We start from the raw sequence: 12025 nt of genomic DNA on the forward strand, positions 1-12025 counted from the left end.
ACCCTCCAGCAGATCGACACTCCCACACAACTTGATGTCACCTGCAAACTTACTGAGGGAGCACTCAATCCCCTCATCCAGATCATTGATAAAGGTGTTAAACAAGACTGGACCCAAAACTGAGCCCTGGGGAACACCATTCGCGACTGGCCGTCAGCTGAATTTAGCTCCATTCACTACCACTCTCTGTGCTTCAACATTCAGCCTGTCATGTTCAGGGATAAACCCTAAGGCAGGGCTGCCCACCAGCCTCAGCACTGGGCAACATCACTACGGATGCTTCTTGAATGAAGACTCAAGCTGTTATACAGAATTTTTTTTTAAGGAGGCAGAATGTTGTGAGACAGAACAGCACAAGCACTCCTAGCTCTTTTGTAAGGTCTCCCTCCAAATCTATTTCTCCACTTCTTGCACTTCTTCTGCAGTCCGACTCCAAACTCCAGGCCCCTTTCCATCGGCCAAAAGTATCTTTCCAACTACATAGAACTACCACAACCACGCCATGGAGCCACTTTTTTCACTGCCAGCGCAGCTGAGAGGTACAGAAATGTGTATTCGTCTCATCACTGACAGCCACCAGCTTTGATCACCCACTAAGCGAATGTCCCTTTCCAGAAGTGAGAAGACCCTCCCTCCTGATTTAACAAGCTCATGCCCCTGCCCTGAGCTCAGAGACACAAGGGATCAAGTTCAGTTCAAAACAAAGGTGTCGAAATTTCACTAAGTACTTGCAGGTGTAGACAATATCCAGTTCAGACAGGAAGGTGATAGGGCTTCCTGCCATGACATCCCTCCATCTCCTCTCTTGTGCCATACAGGACGATAATCCTGACTGCACGTTCTCCATCACTTGTCCCAATTCAGTCACTAGCTCTCCCTAAAATATTTGCCACCTCAGTGCTCCCAGTCTACACTTTCCCACCACCTGTGCTAATGACATCTAAAGGGCTCCTGGGAGAAAGAAAGAACAAAAGGTTCTTGTTATCTCTCCAAGATCAGGCTTTAGTATGTACTCTGAGTCTCTCTGAACCCAGAGTGCTCTTGCCTTCCTCACATCTGATGCTCACTTCAGCTGCTTCATTTGCCCTTCTTCCCACCACAGAGAGCCTCCAGGCAGATGTGACTTTCTCACACATCACAAATTCACCACACAGGCAGTACTGTTTAAGAAAAAAGGCTTTGCAGTGGGTTAATAAAAGGGGCCCAGGAATATTGGATCGGTGCATCACATAAATTGCCACCTGCAAAGAATTTAAAAATGCGTGGGCTGGTTTCCAAAAGGGAATGGGTGCACACACCAAGCTCATGTTGATGGCTTCTCTGGCTGAAATGTGTTTATGGTTGCAGCTGCTGTTAACCTCCACCAACGTTCTCTCTTGTAATCTGTCAGTAGAAAACCTTCTTTCACCGGGTGCACTGCAGGAGGAGGGGAGCTTATTCGCTACAAGTCAAAATGCCCTCAGCCTTTTCAGCACTATCACCTCTACCAGCAAGAAAAATGTTTGTTTTATCGTATTTTATTGCTAATCCACAGCATCGATATGCAAGGCTTTCTCACCAGGGTTCATTGGGATCTGTTAATGAACATTGCCTTCCCCATTCCGTAATCCTTCTCATATCAGCATTTATTTTCAGTCTTTGCCCTGGAGGGGGTCAAGCTTCACAAATATTTTCATCTGGATATCACAGGGAATATCTAGAGGAAAGTATAAGCCACACATTAATAAAAACACTGGCACTTGCTTTTTGTAATTAAATGATGAAGCTATCAGGACCCAGACGAAAGATTCCCAGCATCACTTTTATGTCAAAAAGGTAACTAGCACAATAAGTAAGGGGAGCACGATAAGCAGGGGGTGTGTAAGGAAGTGCTTGAGTGGTAATGGGAAAATCTTCATTCTTGACTGGAGGTATTGAAATTGAAGGACTAAATTGCTTCCATGTTAATTTTGATGTTACTCTGTAATACCTGTGAGTGCTCTCTGGTGAGGCTCTAATACGTCTGCAAAAGTTAATGTTTTATATCTGATTAACTCAAATGAGTAAGATATGTTATAATGATGGCTTGTATTTAAGGAAGACAAAGAAATTAGTGGTATAGGTGCAACCCCCCTCCACCTTTTTAGGAGGAAAATCTGTGAGACAAGGACTCCGTTCTTCTAACGCTGGCTTAGGTTGGGGAAGCCCTGAGCAATCTGCTTAAACTCTGTTCTCAGTATCCCCAAATGCCATAGGGAGGGAATATTTATCCTTGGGAGATTATGGAGATTATTTTTAAATTTGCGTTTAACTAATTCTCGTCTTTTGAATATAGGAATCTTAACATTAGTGCTGGATACTGTCAAGTATCCAGAAGCAATGAGAAGAAAAAAATAAATTCCTTTTTGAAACTGACTTCTGCATCAAATGTTTTGTACTGTGTAAACCAAATTAGAAATTGTTCACTTCTCAGTCTTGAAATGTTATGTAGACTCTTTGCAGATATTGCCTGAATTACCTTTGTTTTTTTTACTTTTTAGCTATTTACATCTCTTTCAGACAGTCCTTTCCCTTGACATGACCAAGGATTTCATAGCTTCTGCAGTTGTATTTCACTTTGTCTTTTGAACAATCGTTCTGTGAAGGGAAGTGGCAATCAGTTATCAGTTTCAGTTTCAACAATGACTTTTCTTCATTCCTAGAGGAATAATTTCTTGTGATCTGCAAAGCAGGATTAAATGAAAAACAAAGAAAGTTATTTCAAGTGAAAAAGAGTACAAAATAATAAATGACTAACGGCAAATTTGTTCAAGCAGGCATTTTTTTCTACATCAAATCTCATTGAAGAAACATGTTTGGATGAATTCAGTGGATGCTGAAGTCTGATGTCCCTCTCAAACCACAGCAGATGACCCTTGGAGAGGAACTCTTCCATGGTGCTTTTGAAACGCCATAGTTTTCTCTCTTTCTAAAGGCAATATCCAACAGAAACCCAAACTGTTGGGAGTTAATGACTTCCAGGAAGCACAGAAAAGCCTTGTGTTGGTCTAATCTCTTCTAGGAGAAGGAAAATCTGGTTTTCTAAATTTCTCTTTCGGTCTTGACTTGATGAGGAGTCATTCTTCCTCTTCAGTGTAACTGGGGTCTATTAATAGTGTCAGGCTATTAAACAGCTACTGCATTTTACTCCAGAGCTGGCTCCATGCGTGTGGTGAAGAGGATGATCTCCATCTACAGCTCATAAAGAGTTTTATATTAATGTCCTTCACCCATGTAATGGCAACAGCCAACAGTTTTATTAGGCAATATAAAAAGATATTAGGGATATAAACTGTAATGCCGCAGGGCAGAAGCCAATCAATGGCTGTCTGGAGTTTTCCAGAAGAAACTTTCTGTCTGCAAGTTATTCCCTCATCATCTGTTAGGGCGTTTCTTCCCTCTCCCCACAAAATATCAGGAGGCAAACACATGCACAGCCAGGCAGCTGAATCCCACTGGTGTCTGGTTAGGTCCAGTCTAGCAACTCCCCGATTCTTGCCACAATGCCTAAATGAAGAGTGGCACTTCACTTTCTCAAATGATTGATCTCCAATGAAGATCAGTCCAGAAATTCTCCCACAAAACTTATGCTTGCTAAAAAAATATATAGAGATAATTTTTTTCAACTTTGTATCAGTTTAGTTCAGGAGGGTTCCTTGCTGTGTCCAAGCCCTCCAAGTAGCAGATGAAATGGCAATAAGGTCCTGGTTTTCAGACGGTGAGGAAGGCCCTAACAGTGTGATGAATCCTGCAGTCCAGAGGGTCACAGTCTCAGCTTTTGCCTGGAGACTCATAAAATCTGCTGGGCCTGCTCTGTCTCACATTGCATTACAAAGCTTCATGATGCACATACCCCTGCAAATAGCCTCCAGTTTTCCTAACCACCAGCTAGGCTCTCCTCTTTCAGACCATGCCTCAAGTGCCTCCGCTGCTGCTCTCAGGCTGTACTTTGTTTTAGCCTTTTCGCATGTTTTGGGCCCCTTGCTACAAGAAGGACTTTGTGGTACTGGAGCACGTCCAAAGAAGAGCAGCGAAGCTCATGAAGGGTCTAGAGCACAAGTCTCATGAGGAGCAGCTGAGGGAACTGGGGTTGTTCAGTCTGGAGAAAAGCAGGCTGAGGGGAGACCTTATTGCTCTCTGCAACTACCTGAAAGGAGGTTGTAGCGAGGTGGGCGGTCAGTTTCTTCTCCCAAGTAACAAGTGATACAACAAAAGGAAAAAGCCTCAAATTGCACCAGGAGAGGTTTAGATTGGATATTAGGAAAATACCTTCACTGAAAGGGTTATCAAGCACTGGAACAGGCTGCCCAGGGAAGTGGTGGAGTCACCATCCCTGGAGGTATGTAAAAGATGTGTAGACATTGCACTTGGGGACATGGTTTAATGGTGCACTTGGCAGTGTTAGGCTTACAGTTGGATTCGATGATCTCAAAGGTCTTTTCCAACCTAAATGATTCTATGATTCTATGTTTCTATGTTTCTCACAGAAGCATCATTCTCTAGGCAGCCCCAACCTGTGTTCTTCAAGCTCTTTCTCATTTCCTCCAGCTATCTCCTAAGCATGTCCCTTAAATCTCCACACCTCTCTCCCACCTCTCCTATTGTTCTAAACTTGCCTTTAGCTGGTTCTCTCAAGTTGTCCTTGCCACTTCTCTCTAGTGTAGTTAATCCCAGCAACTAATTGATATACATGAAATAAGAGTAGCTTGACAATCTTATTGTATGCATGTCATACCCTCTAATGGCTCCAGAAGTCCTGTGGAATATACAGAGCAAGAGAAGAATGTAACTAAGACATTAAAGAGGCTTGAAATATTGCTACTAGGAATAGGCTTGCCTTTTGTTTTAAGACACACTCTAATTGAGATTACTGGGGTATTTTGTATGGTAGCCTCGTAAACATACCACAGAAGCTGGACCTGCTTTCAGAAGGTACCTTTCCCATGGATTGCTACCTCTCCCGTCAGACAGAAATGGCCATAATTTTATCACATAACCTCCTCAGATTAAAACACCTTTCTGTCTGGAAAGGAGGTGCTGGTGAGAGAAGAGGATGGGATCTCTATTGGATGGGATGACAGAGCCTTGGTTTGTGTTGTCTTTTGAGGGATGACTGGGTGAGTCGTATTTGGGTGAAGGGAAAAGGGCCTCTAGTAACGTTGCTTTTAACGTAGGTTTGGCCGGATGTTCTGTGACAGGAAGTTCTTTTTTATGGAAATTCAGAGACAAAAGCTTGATCTCATTGGAGATTACAGCAGTTTCACCACTGACTTATGACTGAAAGCAAAATTACTTCAGTCAAAGGTCTCATTTTTATGAGGTTTAAATCACAAACCCACCGAGGGTCTCCCCCGTTCAGATCTCAATGCAGGGCTCCTTTCCGAGCTGAGTTTGCAGCCTCGTTTGCTGAGCAAACATCTTGTTCAGTCACACTGCGTATGACTGCCTCTGTCAGTCAGTCTGCTCCCAAGACTTTTGAATCTCCATTTTGAAGGACAGGGATCTCAAAGATATTAAATTTCTGTAAGACTTACAAAAATAAGTTGCAAGAAAGAAGAAAAAGTTTGAAACAGACTTACTAGATACCAATGAATTCACTACGAAGAGATACCATCACTTCTCTAAAGTGGAAAAGATCTCAATTTGCATCTTAATAGAAACCAGAGAATCCATTTCTGCCCTTGTGGCCCCAGGATAAGACTTGCAACTATGATTCAATTTCCCAGAAGGAAGGAAATGATAGAGCTTCCTGATTTTCAGCAAGTAATGAACAGCTAACAATTAACCAGATCCCTTTCCAGTTTTTGCAAATTGCCCTCCAAAACTTGCAGCACCTGTAATTGGGCATCTTTACCATCTCCAGCCCTTGTTATTCCTTTGGGACTTCCTTTGACTCCCAGATAAAAACTAACCTTTGGGTATGTAATTGGTAGTGACAGTAACCTTCGCAGTTATCTCCAGAAAACTGGGAAAAGATTATCAGTGAAAAGTTAGAGGCCTTCCAAAGCTGAATCTTCTGAATTCTCAGGTCCAGTTGGTAGTCTGAGGAGCTGTGAGGCAGCAGGCATTCAGCAGGTACCAGCGCTCAAAACACAAAGATGCTCCAAGCTGACAATGCTATACTTGTCTTGAATGACTTTTATCATATTTTATCATTTCATTTCAGCTGTTCTTTCATACTTCATGGTCTCTATTTTCCTCTTTATGTCCTATAAAGCAGCTGACTATTCTTACCTGTCTTTACTGAAGTCATCCACCACTGGCTTATTGGATGTTCTTATCTGACCAGCAGAGAGCTATGTTTTTCCTTTGTCCCCTCTCTATTTTAACCTCTCTTTTCTCCTTGCTTTCCGTCTTTTCTATTTGTTATCTCACTAAGCGCAAGCACCAGGGGTTGTGGTCAGGGAATGATGCAGCTGGAAGCAGAGTGCAGAGGGCAGCATGTGAAGCCAAGACTGGAAGTACGAATTGCACCTGCCAACCCGTCATTAATGTGGCCACCAAAAGAGGGAGAATAACAATGCAATCACATAGGAGTTAAATCTGCCTCTCAAACTCCGCTCATTACCAGGAAAGCTTTCAGGAATGACAAGATTTTAATCCTGTAACTCTATTATGAGCTGATCCCAACAGCAGAAAACTGGAGCTGTGATATAAGTTAAGCCAGGATGGCTTGGTATGGCAACTGAAAGCCATCTCACCTCATGTGAAATGACAGTTATGGCATGAAACCACCAATAAACTGGCATTTGCAAATATGTTCTTCATAGACTTTTTTTTAAAGCCAGGTACTGTGAAAGCATATAACAGCAAAAGAACCTGTGAACCCAAATAAACATGATCATTACCTCCTGCTGAACTGTTATGCGCAGCCAAGCAATGCCTTCTGCTCAGTAAAAACCAAGGGTTTGCTAAGAGTATGTTATACTTTCCCCTTATATTCAGGAGCTTATATCACAGCTGGTAAAATTTTGCTCTGGTTAGAAGCTTGGTTTATAAAGTCTCTAGTCCTAAAACAGGAAATGAGTATTTCATCCCCACAGTTTAGGAGGATTTTTTTTTGGCTTTTATGTTCCACAAAAATCTGTTTTTGTTTCCTATAGAGAGTCCAGTCCAACTGCCATCAAAATGTGCTGAGATTCCCCCTGACTTCAGCTGGGCTTGGCTCACGCCCTGAGCCAGTGCTACAGAAACAGACAACACCTAATGAAATCATGTGTGTAAAGGATCAGGGAATCCCGTAGTAAATCCCCACCCTACAAACAGCCATGCCTAAGCTTAAATGTGCATTAAAATTGAAGTCAAAAAACCATTCATGTCTATCAAGTTAAGCACATGTTTAAATATTTACTGAAGCCAGTTCTTCAGACAATGAACAGAAAAAGCTATGCAAAACTATTGTGGGTAAGATCGGTCCTTCTCTCCTGCTGCACGGTATCCTGAATCCTAAGGGCTTTCTACTGTCTGGTTGCAGGACCTTCCACAGCTTTTATACATACAAGTAACTTTCATTTTATTCTGTCTCGTTTATTAACTAACTTAATGTGCTTCTTCTACAGCGTCTTTCCACTGCCCTCAGACAGCTCCAACAGAGATCTCAAAACTATTTATCGCACCCTACTATTAAAATTAAAGGACTTCAATTGAAGTCGGGCCTCTAGAAGGTATATCACTGTAAAACACATAAAAATAAGTAGGTTTATTTGTCTAAAAAAAGGATACAGACCAAAAGTGTTTCTAGTTTCATATCACAGACAGAAAAATTGCACCACAGAGATAACCCATATTTTCTCTACTGTCTCTCAAGATACAGATAGCAGAATAGCAAATCAAACTACAATTCGAGCAGTAAATTCACATAAAAGATCGTATTTTCTTGTCTTATGATCCCCAGTGACTCTCCCTTTATTTTTTCAAAATGGAAAATCAAACTCAAGAAGGTTAAGGTGGAGGTCAAGGGCTACCTAGAAACTCGCTGGCAGAGCTCTGAGACAAATGGGAAACTTCTGGCTCCACACAGCACTTCCTTCCTCTCTCAGATCTGTCTCAGTGAAATAAAATAAAAAAAAAAGAAGCCACAAACCCCTGCTCTCAGTTTTCTGTGAGCAGGATTTGATATGTCAGATCAAGCCATCCAATGCAGCTTACCCCGATGGAGAGTAAATGTTCCAGCATCACCTGCCGCGATTTGCCTTCGGCTCACTGATGGCACTTCAACCCTCTTTGACTGGCAGGTCTGTTCCCTGCGAAGGGAGGCTGTGCGTTTGATCTGCTTCTCTTGGAGCAGTGCTAGGCACAGCCAGGCTCAAATGAGACCAGGCCATGGCTGGAAGGCACTGGACAGACCGAAAAGCAAAGCAAACTTAAATAATCAAAGCTACAATATCAAAGCTTACCCGGTCCTTCACAAATATTGCTGTATCCTTCAAATGCTGGAAACTGAAGACACACCAGCTCAAATGTTTCCCTTCTATGTGGAATGACCTCACTCTACGAGTTGAAGTCAAACCTCTGACGTTCAGCTGTTAGAAATGCTGATAGGTTTGTGCTGCCGGGCATAATCTGGCATAATACAAGAGAAATACTTCAACAAGAACTGTCAAAATGAATTTTTTGATGTGTGATCTCATTTCAGTCTCTAAATGACACGGAGAGGCACGGTAAACCCCTGATGCAATGTTTCCTTCATTAACAGCAGATCTTTCTTCTTGAACGGCACCGCTAGCTAGCAATAAACTATGTGCCGTACCTAGCCCCTTAATTCTTCCTGTGGGAGCACCTGCAGGCTGCAAACCCCTCTGTTGCTGACCCTCCTGCAGAGCTGTGCCACGCAATGCCCTTGAATAACATTCGTGTAGGAATCGCCTTTCGAGGAAACGCGAAGAATGGCCTTGAAGCAAATTTCTGGTGTCGTCACCGCTGAGCTGTCTTGTGCTGCCACATCACGTTGCTGGAGAAGTCTATGAGCGCTGTCACTACTCAACCTAAAGGTGTTAACCTTTTTAACACCGCGCTCGTGTTACCCGCTGTCATGAGAAGTGAGAAGACATAAAAAAGTTGGAAGTGATTTGTATAGAAGTCTGCGATATGACCAGAAGGCTGCCTCTCTACCAGGAATCAGACAGCTAGAGAGAAACCCACCTGCGGGATACGGGATCCTGTTACCTGGCTGCGGATTTGTTCACATCGGTCTTGAGGCACTTCTGATTTGGGAGATTTTATCTCTGAGATAAAGAAAAGGCTCTGAGCAGTAAATACCAGTGTATCTTTTTCATAATGATGGATTCAAAAACCATGGAATTTGCTAAAAGTGACTAGTGATTTTAATACCATTTGGATGGCATTTCAAATCACTATCTTCATTATTTTAACCCGCAGCTTAGTGAAGCACATAAGCATGTTTGTAAGTCTAAACATTCAGTCTTTGAGCACATTCTTAATTGATGCTTTATTGTAATGACACCTAAAACACTGATCTGTAAAAAGCAGTTTCACAAAAAGTCACTTGGAGTGTTATAATTTTCCCTTCTTTTTTTGAAAAAAAAAAGACAAAAGCATTGCCAATACACACGAGCAATAAACTGATGTTTTGATACGTACTCACGTTGAAAGTTCACATTTCAGGCGAGGTATAGTGAATATTTCTGTCACGTGCCCATGCCTCGTTCTTCCACTGGTCGCTGCTACCCAGACCTTTTGTTGGTAGCAAGCCCAGAAAGGCAATCGTAGCCCATTGAATGTCTTTTCCCATGTTGGCAGCCTGCGGCCCTACTAACAGAAAGCAATTCCCTGATAACGACCAACCTCTCACACTGAAAATCTTTGTAGCATTTTGAATCAAGTTCGATTTTGGATCAAGGATCCAGTAAATTATGACTGATTACCTTCTCAAAGTAACTCACACAGCAGCCCTGGGGGACAGATTGTATTCAAACATTTTCAGTATGCAAATAGTTTGATACTTTGAAAAATAGTGGTGTTGCTAACATTTGGCCTGGTGAAGGAAACAGTGTATTAATTTGCCCAGGCAACTGTCTCTAAATCGGTGTGTAAATAGCTCTTTGCATTAATTCAAAGTGAAATGTCAATGTTCCATAATTTATGATAGTATGCTGAGAGTCAGCTTCAATAGCTCACTGCTGGGTCAGCTAACATCAGGTCTAAAACCTGTCTTCCTGTCTTCCGAACCTTGAATCTTTGGGAAAACCTTTTCTTTCTGCTTGGATTGATTTTTATTTATACCAGCTGAATTATTTATGATCATTTCAACGTAAATTACTCAGTTAAAAGAAATACTCTGTTGTCGCAGTGGTTCACGCATATCTTCTTGAATCTGATCATCTTGGCAGAAAAACAAGGAGAACTTCTCGCTACTCAGGATGCGGGCACCTAAAAGCTGCTTCCTGGTCTGTATCTGTAGCGCATGATGACATTATTAATCAGACACAACAGTTATGTTTCTGCCTTTCCAAGAGTCATTTGAAGCTGTTTACTGTTCAAGACATACTGCAAAATAGCAAATGATTCTGCGGTGTGAAGCTGAGAGCTTTGCTCCTGTCCATTCCTGACTTGTTACCTGATTTGGGGCATCCTAGCTGTCCTGCTCCCCATCCTCTTTCACAGCGGTGTAAATTCTACTAAACCTCACGTGGCTGTAAAATGGTGATACAGCAGACAACGCGATTCCTTCTGCCCCAGTTATTCCTTAAGCGTAAGTTGGGAGCCGCTCACCTCCTTGAGAAGAAATACGATAATGAGATTGTTATAGATGAACAAAAATGTTATATACATGCAAAATGGTCTTGCTAATCAACAGAACTCACTCCCTGCTGGAGGAAGCTCCTGAAGAACAACAGAAATCATTACCATGCTGGTAGGATTGATTAATAAGGAAAACTGCATTAACTACTTCTACTAATACTCATTAGCATTTATAGGTTGTAACATTCACTAAATGTATGTGTAAATAGCTTTCCTAAGTGACAAGGAAGGGTGCCTGAAGGGTGCAACACGATGTTACTGTTGTTTTCCGGTTGCGTGGGTTCTGCACCACAAACAACACCTCTGCATTGGCTAAGAAAACCGGTAAGAGGGAGCCGGGATCGGAAGCGGACACAGGGGAGGCACCTTCCGAGACCTGAGACAGGTTTGCGATGGGAGCAAATGAAAGCTGTATTTCGGGGAATATTTTAAAGAGGCTAAACTGGGGACAGTGGAATACGGGATCAAATCCGGGGGCACTGCTACCAGGCAGGGTGTGGGTATGGACAACGTGGCCCCTTGGAGACCCAGGAGAACACTATGAGGAGCAGGGTCTCCCCCTCCCAAGACAACAGTGCAGGTTTGGACGCCCCTCTGGTTTCCCCCAGGAAGGGGTGACAGAAGCCACCACACTCAGAAAGCATCATTGTCTGTTGGTGCTTTGTTCCATGACAGGAATTTTTGGTTAGAGGACTTTCAAATAATGTGGTTTAAATTTAGAAAGTGACAGTTCAGTTATCAGTGCTGTTGAAAATTATAATGAAATGGAGCCCAGTACCTCCAAAACACTGGTCAAAAGATGATTATCTGTGTAATGTGTGTTTTCTGGAGTTCATGTGCAATTACCAGGCACTATTTTTAGACCGGGTTTCAGGAGAGTTGTGTTTGGTTCTTGGCTCTGCCACAGACTTCCTGCATGACCTTGGGCAAATCAGTTGCTTTCTCCGTACCATCTGCAGCATAATACATTTTCCTCCTACTCTAAATTTGTTTTGTAGATGTGGATTATGAGCATTTTGGAACAGGATTTCTCCTTGCTGTGTTTATTTAGTGAGCGACACAGTGAGTCTCTGATCTTTCCGTGTGACTTCTAGATAGTTTTTTAATGCAATTGATAACAACCTGGTAGAAAAGGTGATTTGCACAAGATGACCTTCTGTGACCAATGCAACCAGATGGTGGGTATCAAATTGTTAACTCTATTGTAGATTTTAGACAAAGCTGGTATTTGTTACACGCTTCCATT

Source organism: Opisthocomus hoazin, chromosome 1, assembly GCF_030867145.1.
Source record: "Opisthocomus hoazin isolate bOpiHoa1 chromosome 1, bOpiHoa1.hap1, whole genome shotgun sequence".
NCBI classification, from domain to species: Eukaryota; Metazoa; Chordata; class Aves; order Opisthocomiformes; family Opisthocomidae; genus Opisthocomus; species Opisthocomus hoazin.